Below are 6,309 nucleotides of genomic sequence, written 5' to 3'. Positions count from 1 at the left end.
AAATAATCTTAACTTTGAATCCTTTGTCATTATCAAAGTTCAGGTTCAATCGTCGAATGTTTCCTGCACCAACAATCGATTCCGAGAAGTTGGGGATAATTTTCACAGCTAGAGGCACCTTCCATGAGGTTGAAGGTGCCTATAGCAATCCATAAATGGTTGGTTCGAGCAAAGGGTTGTACAACACTCGAATTCTTTTCCACTCTCTTACGTGATACTTCAAGGATGATCCTACGACTCTGTGGCGTGACTCCGACGACCGAAAGCCCAACTCTCTAGATCTTTAAGTCATCAGTATAATTCTTTTACAACATTTAAATTACATTGTACTCATCTTTATTGTTATTTGTGAACTATTAGTGAATTGTCCAAAGTAAATACTAAAAGAGTGTGAGCCTTGGAATATGAATCGTCATAGACTTCGAACCAAGTAAAATAAATCATGTTAACGATTACTTTTGCTTACTTTTATTCAACTTTCTATTCCACTGCACATTTTACTCCAATTGATTTCAAACGAACGTGAAAGACACGAGTTCTATTCACCCCCCCCCCCTTTTAATGCAACAATCCTGCAGTATCTTACATTCTCTCCACTAATAAAAATTTAATCCCTAAATTTACTGCTCAAACTCAGAGATCCTCATCTAAGGGTAACAACTAAGTAGCATACCCATATGCCACTCCATCCTAGTATCATGAATAAATCACCAACCATGAAGGACTAAAGGTTTCCTTATAGAACTACTAGATGATCCACTTTCAAGTAGATAGTAATGACTCTGTGGGTTATGAGTTTACCATACTTCTGTTACTCCCACATTGCTGTCTAGCCAACTGTGGGTAAAATTAACTACCTTCGAAATTCATAACACACACTATTAGTAGATCCTCTAACATCTATATAGTGCGCTTAAACTGTCCATCTTCCCAAGGGGAAGTTCTTCTTTAAATAAATTTCATTATCATATGCAATGTTTAAACTTAACTTTGAACTAAGTTGTCAAATATCAAAAAGGGGAAGATTGTTAGTACATGGAGCACCATAATCGAACATTGATTTTGATGTTGTCAAAGGGTTCAAGTTAAGTCTTCTTATTATCTAATAAACTGAATATGTGTATAGGAAACTTAACTTGGAAGGTCATAGTAGGTCAACTGGACTCGATACTAGATAGGAAAGTCAAGCAGATCGAGGAATCAGGCAGAAAGTCCAGATGGGTCAAGTGGACCTGACATCTAGCAGGTAGATTCGATAGGTCTGGAAGACTTGATATCAAATCAAGTGGAAGCCCTAGCAACTGATCCGATGCTGAGCAGAAGTCTGTATAAGTTTAGAGGACCCGATGTTTGGTAGGTAAGTTGAGATAATTTCCTGGAGTGAGTACAGTGTGGTCGTATCCCGGTAAGGGACAAACCTTATGCACTGATCCAACCAGAGAAGCCAACGGAGGTTTCTAAGTTGAAACTAGGACAGTCCATACTGTCTTATTCATGCATTGATATATCTATCTAACTCTATTTTGTAGGATTACTTTTATTATATCTGTGCTAACTCTATTTTACAGATAAAGTTAAGTTCTGGGTTGACCTAGGTTCGAACGACCAAACTCAAGGATCGATCGACCTATCAAATAGAAATGTAGAATAAGTCAGATCTCGTAAATTTGGTAAAATAGTGGGATCGGTCAACTGACAATTGGGATCAATCGATTAAACCAAAGATGGAAGCACAGACGATCAGATCGAATCCTCGCGGGAAAGGAAACTTAGAGGATCAATTGACTAATAAGCTTTATTAGTCGACCGAACCCCCAAGATCACGGGATTAGCCGATTCATATCAACGTAAAGAAGGAAGGCGCAGGATTCAGTCGACCGAAAGTATTAGGCGACTGAACGATTTTTCAATCGACCGAATGCTTCCTATAAAAGAAGCCCTTAAGCACCAAGCCAAGACAACTATTTACTCCGATTCATTCTATCTTTACTTTACTGCTACTATTCATGCAAGTGATGATACATCTGCTCTAAAAAGCTATCAAACAACTTTGCTAAATCTCCATACTTGTGTTGTTGGTAAATTATTTTCGTACTTGCATATTAATTATATTCATACTTGTATAAATTTGCTTCCTCTAGAAAATTATTATTAGTGGATTGCCCAACAAGTGCAGTCAAGCAGAATCGACCCTGGGCTAGGGCTACCAGGGCTATTGCCCAATGCCCAAAAATACTAAGGGCCCATTCTATATATATATATATATATATATAATTTTTTTTGTAAAATCATATTTTTCTATTTTCCTTGCCGAAGCCGTCTCCGAAGCCCTAGCTCTCTCGACTCTCGCTCTCGCGATTCTCCTCGTTGAACCTCCCTCACTATGCCCTCCCTCTACCCTGCCTCAAAGGTGCCCTCCATTGATGACGACGAGGCGAGTACTCTCTGGCTCTCTCCCTGCCCTCCCACAAATTAGGTTTTCTTTCTGGTCCTCTCTCGTCGTGCCCTCTCTCACCGTGCCCTCCCTCAATGCGAGTCATGCGGCGAAGCTCCTTGCAACGAAACTCCCTGCAACGTCGAATACATTTCCTGCTAATCAGAACCCTCAGGTTGCACTTGCTTAAGTACATTTTCTATTATCGTGTTATTAACTCTATGATTGGTTAATTTAGTTGCATATGTATTTTGCATATTCCTAAATCCCGCAGATAACTTAATTCTTTTCCTTTTATGTACTTTGCTTATTTCCTAATGCTAGGGCTTCCTTGGTTTGATTGCAAACTAAAATATCATTTTGGAGGAAGTGAAGATTATTTGATCCCTGTATAAATTGATTTTACTAGAATAACTTAAAAGAGTTGAAATCAATTTAGTAGAATAGGTTAGTCATATTCTAACTAGCTTTGCTCTTACATTCTTCCCAAATTGATCTTCCTTTTTTCTAAAAGAAACATAGGCACGGATCAGGTGAAGGCTGCCATTAAAGCACAGCAAGACCAGCAAATTGATAAAGTGTGTATAGTTTCTTCTAAATTTGTTTTTTTGGTAGATCCTTTGTTTGTCATCTTGTTAAACTTAATTGTAGTTGTATATTTTTCATAAGCTGTTCTGACTTGCAAATTAGAAGTTTGCCTTTTCAAATGATACGAACTATAATTATTTCTAACCATCAATTTTAGCTTAATATCTAAATCTTTTGATGTTGATGTAATGTCATTTCACAGTAGTCCTCACTTGTTCGCTAGTTGGTATTAATATAAATACCATATTTGCTTCTGAAATCTTTTTTATTTTTATTTTTTGTTTCAATCAAGTTTTTACATGTACCTTAATAAACACCTTTCAGTTATAAAGGAATTGATTATATGTGCTTTTAATATAACGATCACCCTTCTTACTACTAGTCTGTAAGGGTGACCGTTACTAACTTAACTACTAACTCCCTAACGTGGTTAACGCTACCTACTTGACTACTAACTTTTTTTTAAAAAACTATTGTCAGGCCTCGAGAGAGATTTCTGCTAGACAAAAATTCCGACAACACCTCCCCTGTACCGGTGACAATAATCATGGATACATATATAACAATCATATTAAACAAACAACCACGCAGTTCTAATAAATATAAAACATAAAACATCTAAGAAGCTAAACCAAATCATCACAGGGTGGCAAAAACTCCAATAGTCTAAATACAAGTCTTTATAGATTTCTAAAACTTAGTCCCAAGGCTTCCATAGTTCACACATCACACCTCCATCAGCTCCTTGTCACCTTCCTTTCATACTTTAGCTTTTTCTTTATCTTTACCTTTATCTGCAGTAGGAGGAAAGTAGTATCTATAAGCATAAAGCTTAGTAAGCGCTATCTAACTCACAAAATCTCGATATGAAAAGTATGTGTACGAAATAAATTCGAAACATGATAAGAACTACTCATGCTTACTAAAAACAGCAAGTAAAGTATAACTAACTGAAATACTAAACATGTGAAGCTAGTCATGCTCATAAATAGCAGTAGAAAGTCTCAATGGCATGCTAATATAAAAGAACTAACTTGCTGAATTTAAAGAGATAGAAATGACTATCTTGCTGAAATAAAACTAAGACAGTTAACTTGCTGAAATTGAAACAAAAAGAACTATCTTGCTGATTTCTGAACTTAAATTAAGTTTATTTCTTTTGTTCCAAAAGCTTATATATATATATATATATATATACTTCAAAATATATAATAAACTTCTTCTTGGGCCCGGCATTGTACCACTTTGCGCGCATCCTTAATAAGAGTCGAGGTAGCTAATCCCGAAACTACTAAGGTACTTCTAGGCCTTGTGCCTAGGGGCATCTTGGATCTCATCCCTTGGACCTTGTGTCCGGTACATGCCCTTTAAAAGTAAAATACTTTTTATCTTTAAATACTTCTTATAATAAAATGTCTTGGCATTTTAATAAGCACCTTGTGTGCCAAAATCCCTAAAGTCTTGACTTCGGAATCTTACTTAAGGCTTTAGCCTTTTTCTTTCTTTTCTTTATCTTTCTTTTACTTATCTTTTGGTAATTTAGTAGAGGATCATAACTAAATCCAAAAGTAGATCTGTTCATGCTAAATGAGATAGTAAAGAAACTTAAATCTAAACTGCATACTATCCTAAACAAATTTTGCATGCTTTGTTAACAAAATTCTAAAATACTATAAATACATGCTATCCATGTTCATTGCATATCTATAAAAACTAAAACTATATATTGAACACATGCTGTTCAAGTTCATTGCATATATATACAGAAAACTAAGCAAAGCAATAAGAAAATCTGCTTGTCTAACCGCAATAAGAAAATATGCTTGTCTAATAGCAATGGAAGCTACTGGTGAAGTAAAACAAAACATGTTTCAAAATCAATCAAAAATGAAAGTCATGTTCTTCTTCTCTTGTTCATAATATAGGCAAATATTGATTGACTTTGCATGACCCCTTGGACTTATTCCGTATACAAATCACACACGTGCTTGGAATTAATGACTTAAATGTTAAACAAGGAAGTATCCACCTCAGTAAACAAAACAAACTGATCATTGCTCATTAAGGTTGATACGGATCAAAGAAGATTCCAAGTTTTCAATATTAAAGCACTCTTCATAAACCAAAACTAGAATGAACGCTGCTATTGTTCATTTCACAACAAAAATGCAAAACAAAACCCCGAGAGCTACTCCTACCGCAGGTGAGAAGCACTTACATCGCTGTTCTTGGACTTACAACCGAAAAGGAGGAGCTTCTAATGCTGCTAGGGTTTCGGATAGCTTGGATTTCGGCTCTTCTTCATGCTCACAAACTCTCCTCAACGATGGTGGTCGCACACGGGTGAAGACCGGCCGGAAAAAGCCTAGCTCCGTCGCCCTTTTCGCCCGAACAGCGAAGTCGCCGCCGCAGTTCGCGAGAGAGAAGGAGAGGTTCGGGTGAGAAAAAATTTAGGGTTCGGGAAAAACTTAAACCTCTTCTTTTAACTAAGATTTTTATTAATTACTATACCTTAAATACAATCCATTCTTTCCTTAATTAACAACAGCAGCTGGCACAGTTGGTTGGCTGCGTTTTGCTTAAGGCGCAACTCACGGGTTCAAGTCTCGGCTACAACCATTTTTCTTCCTATTTACTCCCTAATCATTAACTAATGCTTAACTAGAATATTTCTCCTTCTTTAATAAAAAAATGCCCGCTAGCACAGTTGGTTGGCCGACCTTTTACCGAATCAATGAGTCTCGGCTTCAATCCCTCAGCTGCGCACTTTTAATTCCAATTTATCTTAAACGTTCCAACTACTGCATATATACATTTCGCTCCGTATTTGATTAACAAAAACCGTGTAGCTCAGCTGGTTTGGCCGGTTTTGCTTGGGTCAGTCCGACCCGAGATCGTGGGTTCGAATCTCACCTTCAACATTTTTTTTTTAAAACTTCTTTCTTTTTGTAACCCTACTAAACGACCTCCAAAAATTATGTAAAAATACTCTAAAAATTCCTAAAAATCTCTAGAATATTTTAAAAGTATTTCCAAATATTTTTATGGACTTTTAGAACTTGAAATAGGGAAAATTGGATCGTTACAATTCCCCATACCTTATAAAAAGTTCGTCCTCGAACTTAGAATAGCTCTGTCTCATACTGTCCTCCCGCTCCCAAGTGACTTCCTCATGCTTCTGGTTCTGCCAGATAACCTTCACTAGTGGCACTTCTTTATTTCTTAGTCTCTTGACCGCTCTGTCCACTATCTGTGTAGGTCTGCTCTCATAACTAAGATCCTCTTGG

General features: G+C 36.7%; 1 long non-coding RNA gene across 1 annotated transcript; it reads right to left on the bottom strand.

Annotated features, from left to right (window-relative positions):
* Window positions 1–3,552: 3,552 nt before the first annotated feature.
* On the bottom strand, window positions 3,553–5,868 carry LOC122029798. Its single transcript, XR_006125192.1, has 2 exons — window positions 5,241–5,868; window positions 3,553–3,816 (listed from the first exon to the last, which is right to left on the bottom strand). It is a non-coding gene; the product is annotated as an uncharacterized LOC122029798 (long non-coding RNA).
* Window positions 5,869–6,309: the final 441 nt, after the last annotated feature.

The sequence above is a fragment of the Zingiber officinale genome, chromosome 10B (genome assembly GCF_018446385.1).
Source record: "Zingiber officinale cultivar Zhangliang chromosome 10B, Zo_v1.1, whole genome shotgun sequence".
In the NCBI taxonomy this organism is placed as follows: domain Eukaryota; kingdom Viridiplantae; phylum Streptophyta; class Magnoliopsida; order Zingiberales; family Zingiberaceae; genus Zingiber; species Zingiber officinale.
This window is presented reverse-complemented; position numbering and strand designations above follow the sequence as displayed.